Genomic DNA, 18,522 nt, shown 5'->3' on the forward strand with positions numbered 1-18,522 from the left:
TTTGATAGTCCGAGTGGCTTGTGAGGTTGATGGTTGAGAGGGAGGCTGAAGGCCTGATTGTGAGGTTGATGACTAAGAGAGGCTGAGGGCTTGGTTGTGAGGATTATATATTTATGGATCGGGCTACACGCCACAGCGATATATATATATATCGGGCTACACAATGCAATGATATAGCGCTCGGGTTGTAGGAGTCCCACCCCGGAGTTTACACACCCCCAGTGAGCGCAGTCGACTATATATATGGATCGGGCTGCACGCCGCAGCGATATTTGGATCGAGCTGCACGTCGCAGCGTTTATTATATGGTACTTATTGAGCGTGAGTACCGAGTGTGAGCACTGATTGATGAGAGTTGAGTCATGAGTGGTTGAGACGCTTGCCCGAGGGGCTATATATATATATATATATGTGTGTGTGTGTGGGTGTGTGTGTGTGAGAGAGAGAGAGAGAGAGAGAGAGAGAGATAGAGAGAGAGAGAGAGAGTGATGCCTTGCCCGAGGGGCTTATTTTCAGAAAATTCCTGTTTTCACTCCTCTTTATACTGAGCCTCTATTGAAAATGTTAATAAATTCTTTGATACAACTTTCATTGAAACTGGAGTTTTAACGAGATGTTCAGAATTTAATCACTAATTTAGCTTTGTTATTTCCACTGAGATTTTTATGTATGAGATTTATGATTTTCTGTATGCCCGAGGGGCTGTATACGAACTATATTTTGCCTGAGGGGCCGATTATGATTTTCATCACTTTCGCTATAAACTACATTGAACCTCTATTGAAACTTTTAGAAAGTTATTTTTTTCAAAGGATATTATTGAAATTGGTGTTTAACGAGATGATTTGATTTGTATCCTGTTTTGGAAACATATTGTACCCACTGTGGTGCTATGATGTGGATTATGTGATTTCTTACAGCTTAGTCTTTATTTACTTTAATTACTTACTGAATTGGCATACTCACATTACTCCCTGCACTTTGTGTGCAGATTCAGGTACTTCTGAGCTCGGTGGCAGGTTCATCAGAGTTAGCAAGGTAGCTGCCTAGCGATCGCATCCCTATTTTTCTCCGTCCTTATTCTCCCTTAATGTATTCTTGTGATTTTCCCTGCCATATTGGTCTTGATATTGTCAGATAGTTGTAGTAGATGCTCATGACTAGTGACACCTGTCACGCCCCAAAATCCGAGGAGCGTGACCGGCGCTCAACCGAACAAACCCGACTGAGCAAGCCTATTAGGTTCCATTCTACCCAAACTAATTTATGATTAAATAGGATATGGACTCTATTAATCAACTTTAGTAAGTATTTCATTAACAACTTAAATCACAATTATCAAAATATTATAAGTTTTATAAATCTTTGTAAAACATCAATATTTCTACTTTAATTCCCAATACCAAATATCACACACAACCTGTCTACGGAGCCTCTAAATATAACTGAAGAATAATATGGAAATGCCGGCAACAAGGTTCTGGATATACCTCTAAATACAAAGTATATGATAAACAATCGTACAGGACCCCGAAATGAAGTGGGGCTCACCAAATCAACTGAAAGGAAGATGCGTCACTGGCTGCGACCAACACTGCCTGCTATGGAACTGCCTACATTCATTTAAAGATATAGCGCCCCCGGCAAAAGGGACGTTAGTGCCATCGAATAGCACTAGTATGTATAACTAAAAGCCATCTAGTTAGAAAGAACTTTCATACAATAATAAGGAAATCACAAATGCAATTCAAACGCTTTAAATGATCACAACATTATCAAATAAAAGGGATCACATAGCTTTTACATAATTTCCATACCTCTAGCTTGCATTTCATAGCCCGTCCATAGGGTTTATAAATCATATTATACACCTATGTGTTTCATAGCCTGTCCATAGGGTTTAACAATCACCACATCATCAAATAAACGAACCATATAATATTTCACATAATTTCCATAACTTAGTTTGGGGCACCTGATATTGTTCATCATCATTCAAAATACCACCACTTTCTTGAGCGGAGTCCGATCACGACCCGATCGGCCAGGTTGCCTCATTTGAGACATGTACCTCAATCACAATCTCATTCTCACTTTCCGGAATTCAATATCAGCACAATACCACCATGTGTGCGGCATGGCATCTGATCACGGCCCGATCGGCTAGGCCGTCTTACCAAGACGCTGTTCCTTTTTCATTAATCATCTCATTTCAATCTTTATTTCACATATATCAATTCATAGGCACTTGAGGCCACAATTATCACATCATACTTGGCACTACGCCACATTTCATAACTCAATCTCTTCTTTCTCATATTTCACATCAATATCAGTTTCAATAACAAGCCATTCAATTCAAGATGTCAAGTACGCATGAGAGGAACCATGAATCATGGGCATATACAATATTTCAAAAAGCATACACCTCAAGTTTATTGACAGTGTAACTTTAAACACAATGAATTCTTACAAAAAGGAGGGGACACACTAAACCACAATAAAAACACACATCAACGGTATGAGAAAGCAATTACATCAATTGTTCTTAAATTACCCCTTTTCCAATCATGACAATGTACAATTTCAAAATCGAAGTATATAACAACTCGGATCACATTGGATGTACTCATAAGGAAAAAAATTATCTCGAACAACCACTTATGGCATAAATTGTGTACAAAGCCTCTAGGGCACTTTATTATTGAAGTCATTTATGGAAAACAAAGTGGATGCTCATTTCATAATCTATTTCATATTTTCTCATGTCATAGGCATCACCAGGTACAATTATGATTCACGTTCTCGGCACATTGGCCATATTCTATTTCCCAAAGTCATTCAATTTATTTCAAATATCTTTATACATAAAGGATTTCACATAGTTTGGCATAATATATGCAGCTCCACTCTCAATTTAAGGTCATAGCATTTCAATACATAATTCGTATCTTTTGCCCCTTTCAAGTTACTAAGATAGCACATTAATCATGTTGAGACACATCTTTCACGCATATAAGGTTACAACACCAATTCATATAAAATAACAATCGATGCAACAATTCAACTTTAATCTTACCATATTCACACAAATATCGATGAAGCTCAATTTCTTAAAGATGGGGTTTTAGCCATACATACCTGAAATTTGCCCCTTAATGATACTACAACGATCCAATACACTTAAGCAACTTCAATCTACAATACAACATTCAATAGGGCTAATATTAGTAATAAATTCCATAACTTAAGCCATTTAGGCATATTATCAAACACCTTGTATGTATAGATATTTACACCTCATAACTATAGTATTGGTTCATCCAACTAATCACCATTAACCAACAATTCATCACACCATTATTCTTTAACAATTTATACTCTTAACATCACATGTGTGATCAACCATTCACACCCAACCAACAAAATTTCATCAAATAATCACCTTTAAATCCCTACCATGGTCATGTATTTAAATTGGGAATATATGGCTTCCAATCACCATACCATAAGTTGTAATACTTGATTCATAGTCATAATTCCATAATAACTCCATATATGTAAGTCTAAGGGTAAAATATTACCTCTTGTAGTCCAAATCTTGAAAGACAACTTTGGGGTGTTCTTGAGATTTTGAAGAAATCCTATGAAATCCAATCAAACTCATGTTGTAACTAGTGATTGAGAAGTGAAATCACCATGAAATTACACTTAAAAACTCACCTTAGGTGTGCAATTGGATGCCTTGGTCGAATTGGGGGTGGAGAGGATGCCCTAGGCTTGAGAAATGACTGAAATCCTCTCATTTCCCATCCTTAGGTGTATTTAGAGGCCTGCAACTAGCGCGCACGTGCTAGTGGCTGCTCTAAGGCCATGCTAGTGAGGCAGAATACATCGCAATATGCGCGATCGCGCTAATGGCCGCGCTAAGGCCGAGCTAGTGACACATGCCCAGTAAAATGGTCATAACGTTCTATATGAACCTCCAAATGATGAACGGTTTGACGTGTTGGAAACTAGACTCAAAGGGCTTTAATTTGATAGCTTGTGAATCACACAATTCCTTATATAACTGGAGATATGATCGTCCAAAGTGAGGTCTTGTGCGCACTTATTTACAACTTTAGTCTATTATGGAATTTTCCAACTTGGCTTAGACTTAGGCTTCTCCTTAGACCCCAATTCACTTATAATATGACTTGTACGCTTATTAACATATCCAATTGATATCCATTATATCATGAATCCTCATTTGCACACAAAATAAAATAATTAGCCTACCTTGGCACGATGAAATCTTAAATTACTTGAAAAAAACTTTTTCAGGGCCTTACATTCTCCCCCCCCCCCCTTAGGACCATTCGTCCTCGAATGAGGCTCAAGGTTCATTCATTAGCCATCCTTATGTAACTTTAGCTTGTTCACATTAGGAAATATATCAACAGCCCCAAATTTGGCTAACTCCATAAATTTCCAAAAATTTTGCCAGAGTTTCCTTTGTAACTCGGCCTATCCACCTGTCAGAGAACCACCAAAACCATCCTAAAAACACATCCATGTCTCGACAAAGCACCACAATGTATATAATCACAACACTAATTCTCAGCATCACAAAAACTACATTATCATAATGACACCTGAATACGGACTGCACATTTTTATATCATAACACCTATAAGGTACCTCTCAAATTGAAGCTTATTGATATACAATCAAGAGAAAATACCCTATTTCCACAGCACTCTCGGCCTTCAAGGTGGCCTTCTTGACTTACAGACTTCACCACAACACATTTGCTAAAACAATCCCAAACTTCAAACTTATCTAAAAAGGATGACGACTAGATACCTCGCATAAGCTAACAATCCAGTAACTTTACGTTTAATAGTTTCCACCGGGATGATACACAAAAGGACTCCAACTACATTCTTAGACATAGACATATGGAAACACATAATACATGTAGAACAATGATGGTAAACATCATACTCATAGCATGGCCCACTGTGAACTACACTTATGCAACCTTCATTATCAACTCACATAACATCCTGGGGGAAAAGTATTGATAATAACCCCTTCACCTTCCTAAACTCTAAATCTCTACATGAACGCCCATGCTAAACCTTTAATGACCTTCTACAATTACTCTAAGATGTGCTATCATAAACTGACAATAAAATTACCTATCGAATATATGGGATCACACGGGGATACTTCCTCTTTGACATGTTTGAACTTCCAATACCCAATAGATCTAATACAGTAAGGAGCGATGGAGTTCAAGACTGGGCTGGAATTATTCAAGAATCCATTTAGGCGCTGAGCAGAGTATTTCATGAGGTTACATACCAAGAGACACGAGGATTCCTATTAATGATGCTGATATGGTTAATCATTATGACGACATCAACTATTAGACAATTAAGGCATAGGGGCAACTCGTACATTGGCAATAGGAACCACTAAGGAGGAATATTCAAGTTCGGGACCTAGTCATCTCCTGGAGTGTAGGGAAAGTCAGTTTATCAAGAATGAAAATATTCTGGCACCTTGAATGCCATATGGGTTTCAAAACACATGAAGTTGAATTACTCTCCTATCATTAACTGCCACAAGGCCATGAGGATGAAAAGAAGTTGAGCACTTATGAGATTATCATACTTCAAATAGCTTAACCCTTCATAATAATTGATACTATATGAGAGAAGTAAATATACAATAACTTGTCTTCCAAATCAATATGCTCATGATATGTGTAAAAATCTGAAGACATCTAATCTCAACATTTCAAGGGTGAAATCATATAGCTAGGACATCCTAATATTGGGATGAAATCATGTATTGGTTAGAGGGGTTCTAATGGTTAACATGATGCTCCAGAGAGAACGACAAATAACACTCCTACCCACCCAGAAAGGTGGAATACCAAGGGTAGCAAAACTCCCCGCACATGACAATGACATAGTCAATGATTCTGGAAGTCGAGGGTGTAAAGACAACCAAACTCAATGAGACCGTGCAAAATAATCATGGAAGGTTTGAAGATGTTGATGATGAATTCTCCTTGGATTTTGACTTGAGAAAGGAAGTGTCATAGTGACACATAGAAGGGAATGTTCTCTCATGGTTATCGGACAAGTGTTGGGAACTAGCACAATGAATTCACTAAGGAACACTATTAACACGTTGTGGATGTATAAAGAGAAAAATATCATTTGCTATGAGTTGGACATGCTTATGCTATACTAACTTCCAAACTGCAATACAAGACCACATCATGGGCGACTACACTACTAGGAACCAAGTGAGCTACTTGCTACTGGATGTCCCAAGCGGACACGAAAGTTATATCATGATGGCGACACATGACCTTCCTATGACGGAGATGTGAGGGTCACAATTTTCAGAGAGGCTTTGTGCACACGGTGACCATTTCGATTGATATGCATGCATATGATAGGTGCTAATGCATGTTCTCATGTTACTTGATAGTGAGAATTTTTCGTGATGATACCGAAAAAGAGTAGAATGACTGTTCAAACCATAGAAGCCATATACACCAGTAAGTAAAAGAGTGACTCATGAAAGATCTCAACACTAGGATGCTTTACATGGAACTTGACACCACATAGGTAAACTTTACGATCGTGCATGCATAGGCACAAGTGAGCAGATGTTGTCCATTTAAATAAAAAGTTTTTGTAAGAAATTCATCGGGAATAGTCCCTTGTTGAGAATTTAGGAAAAGCAAGTGGGAAGTATCAATAGTGTTATAACTCAATTCAGGAACATAATTATAGAGCTCAATTCCATAGGAGGCTGTAAGTAAGAGAACTGTGATCGGGAGATTTTGTGAATAATATGTCTCATTCAAAGAGCAGTTGCATGCAATGTTTTGTGATTCAGATTCTTGTTAAGACCATATCTATGTACGCTCCCCATACAGGTGTACGTATATAATAAGGAAAAGTATGTGGCATTCAGAATGACGTACTAATGGGTCACTTACTTGGCGACTCTAGATTGCCGGGGCAGTGCCTTAACTGATGCACCCCGACTTCATATCTGTAATATACATCGGTAACATACTGATATACTACATGATCTGGTGGTGTAGTGACATTAATAGGAACAAGGGTACTCCTCTTAGCAACCAGTTCTACCAATCCCTCTATGGCTCGACAAATTCTCCTAACAAGTCCTTGGACATTCCACTCGGACTCAACGGTGGGATCAATCCCTTATTACATGCTTCAAATTCGCGAATTGTGGTATCAAAAGTACCAATCTTGAGAATAAGACTTAGAGAGAAAATCAGCTCCCTATGTTGAGCTATATCGCACGATCTGGAGTATCAAAGAAGGGTGAAATTCATAAATGTCCAAATAGACTCCAACTTATAGATGTGGTCGACAACACACCGATAAGAAGGACTCTACTAGACACGTCTCCGAGACATCCTAGGACACTTTAAAACCTTAGGCTCTGATACCAAGTTTGTCACGCCCCAAAATCTGAGGAGCGTGATCGGCGCTCAACCGACCCGAGTAAACCCGACTGAGCACGCCTATTAGGTTCCATTCTACCCAAACTAATTTATGGTTAAATAGGAGATGGAGTCCATTAATCAGCTTTAGTAAGTATTTCATTAACAACTTAAATCACAATTATCAAAATATTACAAGTTTTATAAATCTTTGTAAAACATCAATATTTCTACTTTAATTCCCAATACCAAATACCACCCACAACCTATCTACGGAGCCTCTAAATATAACTGAAGAATAATATGGAAATGCCGGCAACAAGGCTCCAGCTATACCTCAAAATACAAAGTACATGGTAAACAATAGTACAGGACCCCGAAATGAAGTGGAGCTCACCAAATCAGCTGAAAGGAAGATGCGTCACTGGTTGCGACCAACACTGCATGCTATGGAACCACCTACATCCATTTAAAGATATAGTGCCCCCGGCAAAAAGGACGTTAGTGCCATCGAACAGCACTAGTATGTATAAGTAAAAGCCATCTAGTTAGAAAGAACTTTCATACAATAATAAGGAAATCACAAATGCAATTCAAACGCTTTAAATGATCACAACATTATCAAATAAAAGGGATCACATAGCTTTTACATAATTTCCATACCTCTAGTATGCATTTCATAGCCCGTCCATAGGGTTTACATATCATATTATACACTTATGCATTTCGTTGCTTGTCCATAAGCTTTAACAATCACCACATCATCAAATAAACAAACCATATAATTTTTCACATAATTTCCATAACTTAGTTTGGGGCACCTGATATTGTTCAACATCATTCATAATACCACCGCTTTCTTGAACGGAGTCCGATCACGACCCGATCGGCTAGGTCTCCTCATTTGAGACATGTACCTTAATCACAATCTCATTCTCAATTTCCAGAATTCAATATCAGCACAATACCACCATGTGTGCGGTATGGTGTCCAATCACGGCCCGATCGGCTAGGCCGTATTACCAAGACGTTGTTCCTTTTTCATTAATCATCTCATTTTAATCATTATTTCACATATATCAATTCATAGGCACTTGGGGCCACAATTATCACATCATACTTGCCACTAGGCCACATTTCATAACTCAATCTCTTCTTTCCCACATTTCACATCATTTTCACATATTTCGCATCAATATCAGTTTCAACAACAAGCCATTCAATTCAAGATGCCAAGTACGCATGAGAGGAACCATATATCATGGGCATATCCAATATTTCAGAAATCATACACCTCAAGTTAATTAACAATGGAACTTTAAACACAACGAATTCTTCCAAAAAGGAGGGGACACACCAAACCACAATAAAAACACACATCAACGGTATGAGAAAGCAATTACATCAATTGTTCTTAAATTACCCCTTTTCCAATCATGACAATGTACAATTTCAAAATCGAAGTATATAAAAACTCGGATCACATTGGATGTACTCATAAGGAAAAACATTATCTCGAACAACCACTTATGGCATAAATTGTGTGCAAAGCCTCTAGGGCACTTTATTATTGAAGTCATTTATGGAAAACAAAGTGGATGCTCATTTCATAATCTATTTCATATTTTCTCATGTCATAGGCATCACCAGGTACAATTATAATTCACGTTCTTGGCACATTGGCCATACTCTATTTCCCAAAGTCATTCAATTTATTTCAAATATCTTTATACATAAAGGATTTCACATAGTTTGGCATAATATATGCAGCTCCACTCTCAATTTAAGGTCATAGCATTTCAATACATAATTCATATCTTTTGCCCCTTTCAAGTTACTAAGATAACACATTAATCATGTTGAGACACATCTTTCACGCATATAAGGTTACAACACCAATTCATGTAAAATAACAATTGATGCAACAATTCAACTTTAATCTTACCATATTCACACAAATATCGATGAAGCTCAATTTCTTAAAGATGAGGTTTTAGCCATACATACCTGAAATTTGCCCCTTAATGATACTACAATGATCCAATACACTTAAGCAACTTCAATCTACAATACAACATTCAATAGGGCCAATATTAGTAATAAATTCCATAACTTAAGCCATTTAGGCATATTATAAAACACCTTGTATGTATAGATATTTACACCTCATAACTATAGTATTGGTTCATCCAACTAATCACCATTAACCAACAATTCATCCCACCATTATTTTTTAATAATTTATACTCTTAACATCACATTTGTGATCAACCATTCACACCCAACCAACAAAATTTCATCAAATAATTACCTTTAAATCCCTACCATGGTCATGTATTTAAATTGGGAATCTATGACTTCCAATCACCATACCATAAGTTGTAATACTTGATTCATACTCATAATTCCATAATAACTCCATATATGTAAGTCTAAGGGTAAAATATTACCTCTTGTAGTCCAAATCTTGAAAGACAACTTTGGGGTGTTCTTGAGATTTTGAAGAAATCCTATAAAATCGAATCAAACTCATGTTGTAACTAGTGATTGAGAAGTTAAATCACCATGAAAATACACTTAAAAACTCACCTTAGGTGTGCAATTGGATGCCTTGGTCGAATTGGGGGTGGAGAGGATGCCCTAGGCTTGAGAAATGACTCAAATCCTCTCAGTTCCCGTCCTTCGGTGTATTTAGAGGCCTGCTACTAGCGCGCCCACGCTAATGGCCGTGCTAAGGCCGCGCTAGTGACACATGCCCAATTAAATAGCCATAGCTTTCTGTATACACCTCCAAATGACGAACAGTTTGACGTGTTGGAAACTAGACGCAAAGGGCTTTAATTTGCTAGGTTGTCCATCACACAACTCCTAATATAACTGGTGATATGATCATCTAAAGTAAGGTCTTGTGCGCACTTATTTACAACTTTAGTCTATTATGGAATTTTCCAACTTGGCTTAGACTTAGGCCTCTCCTTAAACCCCAATTCACTTATAATATGACTTATACGCTTATTAACATATCCAATTGATATTCATTATATCATGAATCCTCATTTGCACACAAATAAAATAATTAGCCTACCTTGACACGACGAAATCTTAAATTACTTGAAAAAAAAAATTCCGGGCCTTACAACACCCTGATGCCAGGCTTTCTTTGTGCATTGTTGTTTTGTTTTAAACACATTATAAAGGTTTATTATTAAATAGATTTAATCTTATCCTAAGCGTGAAAATATTGATTGGTTTTGAGTTTGTGTCGGCTGGCCTAGTTCCATAATAGGCACCATCACGACCGGATTGGTTTTGGGGTCGTGACAACAAGATGAAGCATTTTTAATAATGAAATATATTTCAAAACCTTAGATAAAATATTTAAATAGTTGATGAATTTTAAATTACTAATTGAAGATATAATCCAAAGGAAAATGTATAACTTTAGTTGTCTCTTATTATGTCATTTTTTTGTCTCGTCTGTGGACAGATTTTCTCCCTTGTAGTAGTATGTATACATGGTATGACTCGTTTTTCTTTCTATGATTTTTATACACTCTCTTTCTATAATGAATAAGTGGTCTTAATATGATTTTATAATTAAAAAAAATAAACTAATTGTATCTGTAGATACTAACATATTAACAGATCAAGATAAATCCTAAATTCATTATAACTCTTGAAATATTCGGAGTTTATTAGGGTTACTTGGTGGTTACTCCACTCAAACCCTAATTCAAGCTTATAAATAAGGTTACATATGTCCTTCAAAGACAAACTTATCTATTACATAATACACAAAGAGACCAAATATACGATCTCTGAAACTCCATAAAACTCTTGGAATATTCATTAGGAGATCGAAGACATGTCAAATATGTCTTGCTCAAAGTTGTAGCAACATTCAAAATCCAAATAGAATGTTGCTACATGCTTCTTGATCATCAAATACATCAAGGAGATGCATATAATTCTATGTTCGAGAAATACGCTGCTAAGGCCCACGAATTGCAAATAACAAATCGAGGAAGAATCAAGGGATAAACAGAGTTGTAACCTGCTATGTTTATTAATAAAATCTTTTTTTCTTTATAGTTGTTTGTGATTGCAATTTTATTTTTCTACACAAATTTATTGCAAACAAATTGGCACGCCCAGTGGGGCCAGTTCTGCCCTTCATCTCTTCCTCCTGCAAAATTGAAAACTACAAACTTCAAAATTATCTGTTGTGGTGGTCGGGTACTGCAAGTCTCGTCTTCAAGTTTCAGCATGCCTACACCTCGACAAACCTTGAAGTATGGGAAATTTGTGGATACTAAAATATTAATAGATCAAGATAAATCAAAAATTCAAGATAACTCTTAAAATATTAGGAGTCTATTAGGGTTACTTGATGGTTACTCCACTCAAACCCTAATTCAAGCCTATAAATAAGGTTACATATGTCCTTCAAAGACAAACTTAGCAATTCCATAATACACAAAGAGACCAAATATACGATCTCTGAAACTCCATAAAACTCTTGGAATATTCATTAGGAGATCGAAGACATGTCAAATATGTCTTGCTCAAAGTTCTAGCAACATTCAAGATCCAAATAGAATGTTGCTACATGCTTCTTGATCATCAAATACATCAAAGAGATGCATATCATCCTACATTTGAGAAATACGCTGCTAAGGCCCTCCAATTGTGGATAACAAATCGAAGGGAAGAATCAAGGGATAAATAGAGTTGTAACATGCAATGTTTATTTTTAAAATCCTTTTTTATAGTTGTTTGTGATTGCAATTTTATTTTTCTGCACAAATTTAAACAAATTTGTAGACAATTAAATTTATATTAAATTTAAATCCATGTGAAATTTGGATTTTACCATAATTGGACATATACTAGACGAAACAAATGTTATGGGCTAGTACGATTGAGTTAACTATTCAAATCTAATCAAATTGATTTAAATAAAAGTTCGATAAAGTTGGGCTAGCCCACTTTTTCATCAAATGGATCAGCCCATAAGCCTCAAGCCCAATGACGCACTAGGGTTTTTATGGAGGCTACTATACCCCACACCTATATAAAAGGGGTCATAGGGTAAGAAAAAAAGGAAACAAGCAAGTAAGTAGAAGGAAAGGCTAAAGAAGCTCTGAAGAATAGCATCAAGGTCTCCATCTATATCTGCAATCGTCGTTTGTGGTCAAATTCCAAATGAGAACTCAAATCATAGGTGGGCGGCTTCAAATCTTCCGTTCGTGATAACCTAACACCAAATCCTGGTTCATGACGACCTTCAAATTGTTCGGACATACCACAAATCTGAAATCCGTCAAGTTCAAGATCAAGCTCTTAAGCTCTTGAACCATCATCTGTGAGAAGAAGAATCAGAGGACTACATCTCTTTAGATTTAGAGATATTTTAGAGATTGTAATTCCATTACTTGAAATTGAATATAATATTTATTGCTATATTTCTTGTATTGGTTATTATTTTTCAGGAGCGAAATTTAGTTGTTACAAATTTTGGCACGCCAGTGGGACTATCTCTACCTCTCATCTCTTCTCTTCAAATTTCAAGAACACCAAGATGGCCACAATGAAAATCAATCCCAAATTCAACATTTCTAAGGATACTAACTCAAAAGGCAGATTGGAAGTTTCCATGGAGATTATTGGCCAAATCAAAATAAGCAAAGCCGAAATACTAGGACAATAAGTGCTTGAAGTGTTGTCCCCTTAATTGATTCATGACTGATTGTTAATTAATTATTCATACCTTATGTGCGCATGATTGGTTCATTATCTTATGTGTCCTACTTTATTGCATTCTATAAAAACCCTTCATTGTTCTAATTTTAAAAACAGACTCAGACACCTATACACGCATACACTGAGAAAGACACATTCTTGCTCTTATTCACTACACTCTCCTGTTACTTGTGTTTGTTGCATTATATAGCCGGCTGAAAGCCAAGGCTAGGCTTGTGGATCCTATTTACTTCACTTTCTTGCTGTTATTACTTAACTTGTATGTCTCCACTTTTGTTATCATTCAATATGCTATGTAACTAGACTTATGTTCTTCTTGTCTACTGGTTTTAAACAACATGTCTATCTCTGTTCAATATGCTATCTGCTGTAGATATCAACATGCCTTTGTTTGTCCTTATATTTCTCTTAACTAGCATGTTTCAGCTCTTGTGAATTTGCCATGTCTGATATGTTAGTGTTTAATACACTTTAGCATGCTCATGTTTGATCCATGACACTTATTTACCCATCTCTCAACTAGCATGCCTCAATCCCTGTCCTATTTTATGTGTTTTAACAGGTTCCTAATTAATTCATGATTTCTATGCTCTCATCTATTGATACCTTTTCTGTATGACTGTCTGATCAGTAACTTGATCCTAGCATGTTATTCTATGTTTAATCTATGCTTATATGCTCACCTAGTAATAGCTAATGAATTACGTCAATCCCAGATAATGTGAAACCTTATTTGAATTGATTCTGACTCTATTCTTTAAACATTAGGGTTCATGTCTGAACTCCGTCTTCCTAATATGTTTCTCCTTGTGATCTGGTAATCAATTTTTATTCACTTTTAATAGTCCAAACTATTTTATTCCTAAAACTGCTTCCTACTTTTATACTATTTTCAACTCTCACTCTTAGTTAACTAGGGTCATGCCACCCCCAATGTGAGCACTTCTTAGGGTCCATGAGACTCCTCTGAACTCTAACTGGTTTTCCAATTCTTTGTGAATCTTGTTGAACATCCGATTCCGGTGTGAGCATTGCCCGGGGTCCCCGAGGTCCTTAGAAACTTTTACACACAGGAACTAGCTTTATGTGTTATGGATGCACTATGCTCAGAGGTGCTATGATTGGACGCTTGGTTCCAAGTTGATGTTGGGCCTATGAAGGCTCTCTATAGTATAGTGATTTTCATTATGTAATTCATTTATATTTGATGTTCCAAACGTCAATATCACACAAGAGGGGGGTGATTTGTGTGGTACCCTATTTTTCGATCTAGAAGAACCTGGTTCTTCTAGGTGTTCTAACTACTACTGTTGCGGAATTGAAAGTACAGAAAATAAAGAACACTGATATTTTTACGTGGAAAACACCTGGCTCAAAAGGTGAAAAACCACGACCTACTACTCAGTAGGATTTTCCCAAACATCCACTAAAATCAATCAGCCAAAACAGCATTTACAAAACTCTTGTAAACCTAAGGATTAAAATCTAATCCCGTTGTAGCAACCAGCCTCTAACTGTTGCGACAACTTCAAGTTAGCCTATAACTTGATCTCTCAAAGTACCTAATACAATTGCTTCTATGAAAGCTGGAAAGGTACAACTTTGAACCACCTACTACAATTGAACTAGAATAAGAAAAAACACAATGGAACTGGTTCTTCTATCTCATTCAAGTAGCTTCAGGAGTGCACACTCAAATCTCACTTAAATTGCTTGCAAAATCGCCTTGTTCTTTTGCTTTCAACTTCTTTTAACTTCTACGTATGTGCAATACCTGTAAAAGAGAACAATCACAGTTATTTAATGAGTTAGTAATTAGAGTTTGATTGAGACTCAATTGCTGGTCCTTTATCGAATTTGAGTCCTAGAACAATACAAACTCCAACCCTTATCCTTGATCCGGATTAAGTTCTCTTCACATAAGGAGACTTCATCTCCTTATCCTTTATGCAACCTTTTTAGTCAGTTCAGAAGATATTGTTGAGATATTGCTACTTGATCCTTGAGACTTATCTTCTTCACGTGCATCTCACATGTAGAAGTAGATAACCACTGTGTCTCACATGATGGACCTGGTCCATGACTGAGTTCATTTGTCAATCTTCAAAACTTCATCTGAACTTGGTCCAACAAATTCCCCCTTTTTGATGATGACAAACTCTGTGCTTTTACAGATCAGAGAACCTGTGGAACTCATCTTAATATCAACACTTTAACTTATAAATCTTAACTTATCATTAAGGACTAGGTTTAATCAGGTTATAAATATCACTTTATTTCAGAATACAAAGTGAAGCACAATATCTCTTCCCCCTTTTTGTATCATCGAAAAGTTGCATATAATGTGAATCCCAGATTTAGTCATTACTCATGGCCACTGGGGCAACTGCAAGTGAAAGCATGGTTCAGTTAATCAATAATCAACTTGACAAAAATTTACTATTAAGATCAGAATCTTCATAAAGCAAGAGAAAAAGCAAATTGTCATTGATTTGGAAATGTTTCTACAAACCAGACCACAAAAAGAAAGAAAAAACATCCAAGCATGAGCAACAAAAACAAAGAGAAGTCCCGAATCTGGGTCACTGGGCTTTCTAGATGGGTGCAAAAGATAAGAACTGGACATCCTAAGGCTTGGAGGAACTAGAGGGTTGGGTTTGGAGAAGATTGAGAATATTCTGAAGTATTCCATCACTCTTCTCCTTTTCCTTTGCTAGCTCAGCTTTAAGGCCATCTCTCTCAGTTTCCAACTTAGCAACACGAGCCTGGAACCTAGCAATTTCAGCATCTTTAGTTCCACATTCTTGAACCAAGGCCCTAACCTTGTTGTTCACATGAGTCTTCAGGGATAACTAGGTTCAACTGGGGTGGCATTTACTGGATAGTCACAAGCCATAAGGGTCTTGACACCAAAGTTTCCTTGCTTGATGCCATCTCCCATTTCTTCAAAGGCACATTCAGCCTTTCCAGAATAGTAGTCAAAAGAAACCTATATGGAGTGGCATGATCCTTGGAGCCATTTATGACCCTATCCAGTAGTTTTACAATGAAAGCAGGCCAGTTTATCTGCATTGCTCTCATAAGACACTCCATAAGAAGCAGGTCCATATAATTAGTAGTGTGCCTCCTCTCCTGTCTGGGAAACAGACACTTGTTAACAAACTCAAACAGGACCTTGTGTTCAGCCCTCATCTCACTTTTCTGCACAAACCTAGCTTCAGGCACATCATCAGCATTTGCAGCATCACAAAAAATTTTGGTAATTTGGAGAGCAGTAGGGAGAGAGTCTAGACAAGGCCACATCTGCCTGGTATAGTCATCATAACCAACACTGGGTATTTCCAGAATCTCACCTAATTTTGTTGCATCAAACTGCACCTTAACTCTTTTCACCATGTTGATGACAACACCATTTTTCATAGTAGCATTGGCCATGAACTCAATCAGCTCCTTCCTTGCCATCTTCCCATCCATTTCAAGGACCATGTCCTTCCACCCTTGTGCAGCTAGGGCATCCACCAATCTTCTCATTCCTGGCTCATCCAAGTCTTTCAACAACCTTCCTTTCAAAAAAATTCTCTTGCCAAAGATGGCAAACCTATCTTGTTCTTTTTCAGACTCCTCCTCTTCTTCTTCTCCACTCCATTCTTCTTCTTCTTCAATAATTTTCTTTTGTTTCCCTTTACAACAGACCTAGTTCTTTTTGTCAACGAGGATTCAGCAGATACAGGTACAGAGGAAGACTTCTTGGTTGAAGTCTTGGAACTCTTTGGTTTGGGTGTTGGAACTTTTTCAGTTGTTTCTCTTTCATGATGGACCAGGTCCATCTCCTCTTCTTCTTCTTCTGCAACCTCACTACTCTCCACAACCTTCGCCTTTCCTTTTTCGCTTTTTTTCTTCCTGCTCTCTTCCAGAGCTTTCTGCAATTTTGCTTCACTTTGCTTGACCCTGCTCCTGGTAGCTCTTCCCTTTGGTACTGAATAGACAGTAGACTTTGAAGATGACACTTTACTTTTCTTTGTTGGCTTGGAAACGGTTGGAGTCTTTTGTGTGGAAGCCTTGCGCTTCTTTGGATCATAACTGGCCCCAACTTTCTTTAGCATATCAGCCAAGGTTTCCTCACCAGATGCACCAGGTTCTCTTTGATGTTTGCTCAAGTTCACTAACCCTTCAGCCGCCTCCCCAGAATGCATTCCCCCTGAGTTGTAGCCACCCTCTACAACAGTCCCACAAATAGCAAGAACTTTTCCTTTCTTCTTTCATCCCCTTTTTCTTGACTCAGCCCCCTTTACATCTTTTACAGAACCAACCAACACGAACCTATTATCTACCGTTTCTACCACATCAGAGAATACAAGACAAGTATTTACCTCACCAAGGGTTTCTTAATTTTTGTCAGTGTTAGAAGACCCATGTTCTTCTCCTTCGCTGGCAGAGATAAATGCTTCAGACTCAGAGCTTGATTTAGATTCTTTAGCAGGACTCTCTTTCTTCTGGCTAGCCCTCAATTTTTCATTTAAAGCTTTTCTCAGAGAACCAGAAGCTACTGTTTTTCTGGCCAATATTTTCTGCCGGCGAAACCTAGGTTTTGGGGTTTCAATAGGAGATGTAGATGAGGACGTATTAGGAGACACTGGTGGGGGAGTACCTGGATTATCTTGAGGGTTTGTCATAGTGGAGTATTTCTGGAGAATTTTGGGAATTTTAGAGAGAAAGATGATGATCAGAATTTGGGAGAGATTAATGACGATTATGGACTAAAAAGGAGGATTTATTGTGTATTTAAAGAAGGTTATGATTAAATACAGTAACGGCAGCCTTTTTGCAGTAGACAATCAGGAGTCTAGTCACTTTAGAATTCCGGTCTCTTAGTGATTAATAGGCGACGCTAGTTTTTAGGCAAGAATCCCATTTTCCTTTGAGTTCTAGGAGAATGAAACTGGTTCAATGCTCAACGGATATAATTTCTAGGAGTTTGGTGAAAATAGGACTTCTACTCATGATTGGAAAATTAATCTTTCTAATTATGCAAATTATAGAAACATACCTGAACTTTCTCATGAGCATATACTGATAAACCAGGTTCTTCAAGTAGAACTTCTCTTGTTCATGCCTCAAATATCAGAATAGAAAAACTTTGTAAGAGATCACTGAGTCAATATAAATACATGTCACAAGAGTATACTTATTAGAGTATGATACTGAGTAAGAATTAGTCTAGATATTTACACAAAGTCAGAACTTCTAACCAAAAAATTGTTTTTTCATTT

The sequence above is a fragment of the Nicotiana tabacum genome, chromosome 20, assembly GCF_000715075.1.
Source record: "Nicotiana tabacum cultivar K326 chromosome 20, ASM71507v2, whole genome shotgun sequence".
Taxonomy (NCBI): domain Eukaryota; kingdom Viridiplantae; phylum Streptophyta; class Magnoliopsida; order Solanales; family Solanaceae; genus Nicotiana; species Nicotiana tabacum.